Raw genomic sequence first — 8,003 nt, 5'->3', positions numbered from 1 at the left:
TGTACAAGAGAAGATGGGATTCAAGGTTCTATTAAGAAAACAACAAAAAGAGGAAAACCAATTAGGGTTTTGAAAATTGGTACAACTCCAATTTACCAAAAATTGTCAACTATAATCGATGGGGTCTTCTTCATCAAGCATATGATCAGCTAGTTCATTTTTAAAAGAGTTCAATAAATTTTTTCACTAGAATTGATCGGTTTCGACAATTGCTCTTTTTGATCAATGAAAATTTTGATTTTATCATTAGTTGGTCCTTGCCGTAATGAATATCACAAACCTTCTCTTATGCTAAATTTGGTCAAATAAAATATTTTGAACATTTTGAAGATCTCTTTTTGCCAAACAAAAATGTTTTCAATGCTTTATAGCGGCTGTTTTTTTTTCCTTTTTTAAAATTTCAATTAGTTTTCTAAGTACATGACAAAAAGAGATCTTCCAATAATGGCCAAAATATTTATTGACTGCATGAATGACTTTTAAGTGTATCTTATAGTAATTGTAATTTTCAAATTTTTATTGCACGAACAACAGGAAAAACTTAGACATTGAAAATCACTAATTTGTTTGTCTGACTTATGCTGATTGCTAAGCAAGTCTCATGGTGGCATTCTTCGATAAAATGATAAATAAATTCATTTTGTCAGGAAAGTACTTGTTATTCATTGGGCATTACTACTTCCACAGCTAAAGCTAAAGATGTGCCCACAACTTTTTCTCGATGAACAAACAAAACTCCCCACGAATGTAGATTGCCTACTGCCAAAATAGACCAATGATCGCCCTAGTCGTTTCCTCTTCCCAATATTTTTCAGCTTCCATGATGAAGAATGGAGGAACCAAAACTCTAGAGAACAAAGGCCCCTCCCCTATTGAAGTATCGACTTCAAGAAAAATGTCGTTCCTTAAAGGGAAATGACAAATAGCATTCGTTAGCCTCACAAGCGCCAACGAAATTTGTAATGCAAAACAAAATTTAGTGATGAGGTGCTTATTTCAGTCCGAATGAGTGCCCATCTTGTGGCGATACCTATTTCGTTAGTACCCTGAAGCCTACATATCTTCTATTAAAAGGAGAAGGGAAAGAGGAAGCATGAAAAGACAAAATACATTCCTATGCAGTGTGTTCAATATATGATTTCAATCCGGAACAAGGCCCAAATCTTGTCCCCTGTGCAAAATATGCAATCAAATTGAAGCTAGCTATGCGAGAGTTCTATGATGAACATTTTTGGACCCACTTCAAACCACAATGTGAAACAGCATTATTTAGCTTTCTTTTTTTCTTTCTGTTTTTTTGGTTGGGTGGGGTGGGGGGAGGGGCAGGCTCAAGGGGAGAGAGATCATCCATCATCCATTCAACTAAGAACATCTTCAAGCTCTCAAAACAGCCATACGAGCCATAGTTTCCTTGTGCATTTGGTGGCAACTTTTCTTGACAAAATCAAGTAGCTTTCCCAAATTTTTTGCCCACAAGATCAGGATGTCATTGCTGTCTTTTGTCGTATGTTCCAGACAACTCCCATCAGCCAGTCTATCTTTGCCACCAAGGAGTTGGAAACAACCATTTAGGAGAGATGCTTCTCAGCTTCCTAAAATGATAATATAGAACTAACAGGTCATGTTGATAGGATATCATCCAAGCTTGTATAGATATCATAATATTGTCTCTCTGTCGGATGATAGTGTTGATCTAATAAGTTGAGGCATGCGATTGATTAAAGCCCTCTATAACAGTGGTAACAGAACCCCAAAAAACTGAGCTCTTTTCCTTGAGTGAATCATACAGCAGTGGTAACACAACCCAAAAAGACAGAGCTCTTTTCCTCAAGTGAATCATCTACACAGAATTTATAAATATATTAAGAAAGCTCTAATAGCAAGATATACTTTTGTGACACAAGCAGTGGTGAGTGTTGATACTAGCAACATAGCAAAGCTCCTCCCATCCTTCAAAAGCGCATTAGAATTTCACGCTCTGTGGGACAAGAAATGGTTTCACGATGCCAGACAATGACACTTATAGCCCCAACAAATATATTAGCAAAAATCAACTAAGCCGAGAATACCCATATTTGTCAGTCAGAAATTCATGACAAGCCTTTGGCTTTCAATGCACAAAAAACTATTTTCCACTAATTTGGAACTTGTATCCTAGTCCAGCAACCATACCCCAATCAGGAATTGAAGGCAGGGAGGCTACTCAAGTTAAATGAGGGGTCTAGGTAACATTTCATAAAGATTGACATTGATATAGAATATAATATATATAAAAAAAATGTCCAACACAATCAGGCCTGAATGTTGAGTTATGACAGCTCTTCAAGTCCTTTCAAGGTAATCCTTGAGTAATACTTTGAAATGAAGATAATATTCTGCAGAAAATAGATCGAGTCACATATGAATGATGATCCGAAAAGAAGAAAAATGATAAAGTTCTGCAAGGACAAGTTCAATGATTCTCTGTCTAAGAGCTTCTACTGCCTTCTCAACAGGTGCACCTTCCAGCATGTTTTTCTTATTCTTGAATTCATCTTTAAAAGTACTCCAAAAAGTAGAACACTGGAGAACCTCCAACTTGACCAATTGTTTCAGAAACAGCCAGCGTTCAAATATCAAAGGCATGGTCAACCAATTCTATAGCACATTATTGTGATATTTCAAGATGCACAGCCAATTACCCATAACAATTCACAGATGGTACCTGAATTGGGAATTTTCTGAGAGATTTTTATCCTCTAAAGACTCATTAAGAAGGCTTGACTGCATAGGATCATGTGGTGCTACAACCAAGCACCAGCAGATTTTCCTTAGAGTTTGCATCAAATTAAATCACGGAATGAACAACTGTTCCTTGAAACACACAGTGAAACTTAACAATGAAAAAGCTTCACCAAATGTACACTGCTCTAGGTTTCTTTTCAGTGATGGAATCTCACCTATTGCCTTGTAGCATCGACATATCTCAAGTTAATCATTGTTGTGCGAGCAATACCTATACCTACATTGTTAACAACATAAATGCAAGGTAAACTAAGACGTGAGTACAAATCTATCAAGTACATCTGGAACGTCAGAGTTTGTGCCTAGAAAGGAACAAGAGAATGTGCTGTGGTTTCAACCACAAGCTGAACACGGGGTGGTGCTTGATCGGCAAAAACACTTTAGTTAAAAGATAGTGGGCACAACACTAGAAAAAGCATAACACCAATTTACCGTATCATGAGTCATAGTATATCAATTTCAACTCCAGAAGTGACAAAATATCAGATGGAGCTTCTGCCACAATGCTTTCACCTTCTTTACACTTTTTTTTTTCTCTTTGGAAGGAATTGCATCAAACATTCTGGGGCTAATCTTCCTAGAAAGGATATGTGTTGTGCACAGACATAATCCTGGCAATCCAAGCACAAACGAACCAACAAAATCCATCAATGAAAAAACCAATCATAGTAACAGTGCACAAAAGGCTAAACAAAAAGCCCTTGCTAAAATATAATGGCAATTTTCTTCATCTTTGCCATTGATCCAAAAGTTTCCATCCACAATTTAAGCCCATGATAGGAATGCTGGACAAGGAAAAACTAATTACAAGAACAATGACAACATAAGTCAACTTCTAGTTAACCCCAATTTCTTGCATCAAATCAGTAACTTCTGCTACAAGACCATGATCTTCCTATATTTTTGCAAGTTTCTTGATCAACCGTGCTCTTTCAGTTTTAACATATATTTGCATGACAAAACTAGCTATAGAAACCATGGAACAAAAACAGATTATGAATGAATATAAGCTGTGATGGAGTTTGATTTCAAATTGCACCTTCCCATCAGCAACAAAGTTAAGTATCTTAATTAACCTCTATCTTGGTCTCAAGATCTGCTGTCTAATCAATGTATTGTACAACTTGTTGCACCATTGCTGTCACAGCCTATTGATTAGAAAACAGCTATGTGTATGTCACTGTCCAATCTAGTACATCTAGATCGCAATTGAAACCTTTGATTTGAACTATTTGATTAACAACACGAAAAATTCATCACTCTAGAATGAAATATTGTCATAAAAGGAACCAAAATGGACAACAGTAAGATGCAATACAAATATAGGCATCTCCATGCAGAGAATCCCACCCAGTTGAAAACTTGTAAACAGCACAAACACTATAATATCCCCCTAAAGTACATATCATGAAACGTATCCTGAACTAGACCCCCCAAACAAAAGCACTTAATAAGATGTGGAAGAATGATTCTAATACTTGCAAAGGGGTTTTAGTTGACATGGCTAAAGTTGGCATTGGGGGGACAATAGCATATAAATTCTTGGCCAATGAAGTAGAAGGAAGCCAAAACTTAGGTTTCATCCTACGTGATTGTCAAAATTTTCTACAAAGTGAAAGATCAAATCTTATCAATGGGGGTGATTGTCAAAATCTTTTGAATCATTTTCATTGCATGCAAATACAAAATCCAATGTTTTACTATGCATAACAAGTAGATTAAGATGGTAGATTGACAAATCCATTTTTTTATAGATAGTTTGTCCAAATTTGATTATGACCGTTTCGGTGATGTTATGGTTTTTGATACCACCTATCGTACTAACAAGTATAACTCGATTTGTGAGCCTTTTGTTGGAGTTAATCATCATTGGAAAAATACTTTGTTTGGTTGTGCATTTTTATCGGATGAAACCAAAAATTCATTTATGTGGTTATTTGAGGTGTTTTTGAAATCTATGGGAAATAAGGCTTCAAAACCATTTTCACTAATCAAGACCAAGTAATAACAAAAGCCATTTGAACGGTGTTCCCGAATACTCAACATCGTTTATGTACTTGGCATATTGGGTGTGGCACCCCTCGACATGGCCTCCGATCTGTTAGGGTCGCCAACAGTTCGCTTACCTTTCACTTGTTCTAATAACATGTTGCTCTGATACCATTGAATAATAGTGGGTCCATATATCCTAGGGGTTTATATTATCTCAATCGGTCCCAGCGCAATTCATATAATGGAAGCATATTCGACATCTCCCTACCCCATGCTCAACAGGATAATGCAATACACATCAATTACACATCTTATATAAGTTAGAGCCGAACCACTTTTATTTACATAACTATGATGGACATCACAAGTCGGTACAACAAGAGGCCAAGGCTTTAACTAAGCTCGGCTATAACCCAAAAGTACCTGACCCCACGTCAGACATGTACATCAATCCATCATCCAGTGTCAGCCATCCAAAAAGCGTCATCCTCTACCAGTCACATGTGCAATCACACCTAGCCCGGTGCATTCGCTGGTGGCGGCAACAACATCCCCATCATGATCCCGTCGCGACGACCGTGCACGGACAAGAACTCCTAGACTACGGGGCCATAAGGTAGACTCACGTCATACATAACTAAAACTCGAACACGGATAAACACCAGTCCACGAACACCAACACAAGGGTGCTCCGAGCACTCGGCCTCAACATCGGACAGTAAGCCATAAAAAGTACCACGTGTGACAGGTGACATGAGCATCTTTTAATTTGAAATGTTAGTCCCCAAAAGGGGTGAGTACAACCACTCAGCAGTAAAAGATCCATCAAACTACACAATGCAACAAGCAAGACAACCAAACTTTCATGTGGAATGCACATATCATCCATGCAATCATGCTCATATTTCCATGAGATCCATTCATTAAAACAATTTATGTTCCATGCCATATGCACACACATGCTCATGATTTATATCATCCATACAATCATGTATATATCCCCATGAGATCCATTTAATGCCTTCATGATCACATTCTCAATGCCAAATAGTACCAACTCAATTTCATAGGCAATTCATGCACCATGCCATATGCACACACATGCGCATAATTCATTTCCCATGTTGATATTCAAAAGGATCTTATTTTTTCCAAGGACCAATCTTTGCATCTTCCGTGACTCTCGCACCCAACCTGGCATCGCAAGACCTCCGGCACACCCGGAGCATCTCGCACCCAACTGGCGTCACGAGGCTTCCAGCACATACCTCCGGACATCTGGCACACACCTTCGGGCATCCCGACACTCCCGAGGAATCGTCGACTCAAGGGTTCGACGGTATCATCAACATCACAATGTATACATATGTCTCACTTTCAAATAGCATTTGATACAACAATGTCAAAGGTTTCAATCAACTTTTGATGTCATATGATATGCTGAATGTTGCCACATATGCCGTGTAATTAACAACCCAAGATATCACATCTCATAGAGCAATTCATTTGTTCTTGAAAATAAAACAATTTTCGGATAAAACAAAATGCATTCCTTTAATTAAAATTCTGGAAAAATTAGTAAACATCTTAATAAATTCTGAAAATTTAACATGTTATAAAAAAGATCTAGAGAAAAATGTTTCATGAAGAGAACTATGTCAAAAGAACTTCGTACGAGTCGCTATGGTCCATGCATCATAGCCTTAAAATTTCAAAACATCACCATTACACAGTTTTATTCACAAATTCAGTATAAACCCTAAATAAACTCAGAAAATTCTGAAATTTTGATATGTTATAGAAAAAACCTAGAGGTAAAAGTTTCGTGAAGAACTTAAAGTCAGATTCATGATAGATCAAAAGTTATAATCACCATAACTCTTCCTATCCCTCGGTAACGATTTCCAAATCTAACCATTTCAAAGAAAAATCGTTTCACCGACCAATACGTGTTCGTTTCTTCTCAAATTTTAGTATGTTACTCCTTAAGATGTCATCTACAACTTTCATCAAGAGCACGAATCAAATTTCAACTGGATAATCTTATAAAATTCACGGAGTCGCAAGGGGTAGGGCTGTTCTTTCATGAAACAGCTTGCTTGTTCTAGGAAAACTACTACCATTCATTCCAATTTCAGCATTAGGCATCAAGATACAAGCACTCTCCAAGATCTACCACATTTCACTAGACTACCACAACATAGCATTAAGTAGATCAATGGACTTCACTTGCCTTAAGTTTATGAAATCACAACAACTTGGGGGCTTCGGGCGTGGCTCAACCGACGGCGAAGCTAGGCGGTGTCAACGGTGGCAGCTGGCACACGCACGGCGAGGCTGGTCTTCTTCTTCCCTCGCCGAAGCACCCTCACAACTCTCTCTTGGTTTTGCTCTCTCTCTCAACCTCACTCTCTCTCTTTCTCTCTGCTTTCTCTCTCTCTTCCGCGCGAACACCCCCCTCGCTCACTCTGCCCCTTCTCTTTTCTTTCACCCTCATGATTAGCTAGTAATAATTTGCTTTGCATGCAAGAGACACTTGGTTGATCTCTCTTGCCACTTGTCAATTTTCATGCAAAGAGGTGGCCTTAATGGGCTGAGCTTAGGCCAGGCCTTAGTCGAGCGAATGGGGGAAATGGTGGGCTACTACTTTGGGCTGGTTCAACCTTAAGTAACCAGCCCACACCTTCTCCTAATAATCCATCTCAACCCCACTTATATATACATAATTTCAAATATTCACATGGCCATAAAGTTTTGCAATATTAATCGATAGTAATCCGACTTATAGAGTACACGGCCAAGAAATTTCCCTATCAATTTATCCTTTAGTACAATCCTTAATCACTCATAGACATAGGATACATTTCCAACAAAACAATTGTCCATTAAATGCTCGACCTTGATTAATTGTAATCCATTGGTCTAATGGCTATAATATAGTCCGATGGCGCTTCCTTCACCTATTCATGGGTCGCAATGCATCTAGAGATCGTTGTGAAATTTTAGGATGCCACATTGAGAAAAATGTCAATCAAAACATTCCACATTTTATCACAGGCCGAAGTTTAAGGATGAATTTTTTTTTAAAACTTATGTATAGATGTAAATTAGAAGAAAAATAATTTGAATCTACTTGAAGATTTGGAAACGATTGTATGAGAAGTAGGGCACTAAGAATAATAATTGGCTTTAAAGGTTGTACCACTTGAGATATAAATGGAGTTCAG

General features: G+C 37.8%; 1 pseudogene; it reads right to left on the bottom strand.

The window, feature by feature from the left end:
* Positions 1–1,374: 1,374 nt before the first annotated feature.
* Positions 1,375–6,075, bottom strand: LOC120286128 (annotated as a pseudogene).
* Between the last annotated feature and the right edge of the window lie 1,928 nt (positions 6,076–8,003).

Source organism: Eucalyptus grandis, chromosome 3 (assembly GCF_016545825.1).
Source record: "Eucalyptus grandis isolate ANBG69807.140 chromosome 3, ASM1654582v1, whole genome shotgun sequence".
NCBI lineage: Eukaryota > Viridiplantae > Streptophyta > Magnoliopsida > Myrtales > Myrtaceae > Eucalyptus > Eucalyptus grandis.
The sequence above is the reverse complement of the archived record's forward strand: the minus strand, read 5'-3'. Positions and strand labels throughout refer to the sequence as shown.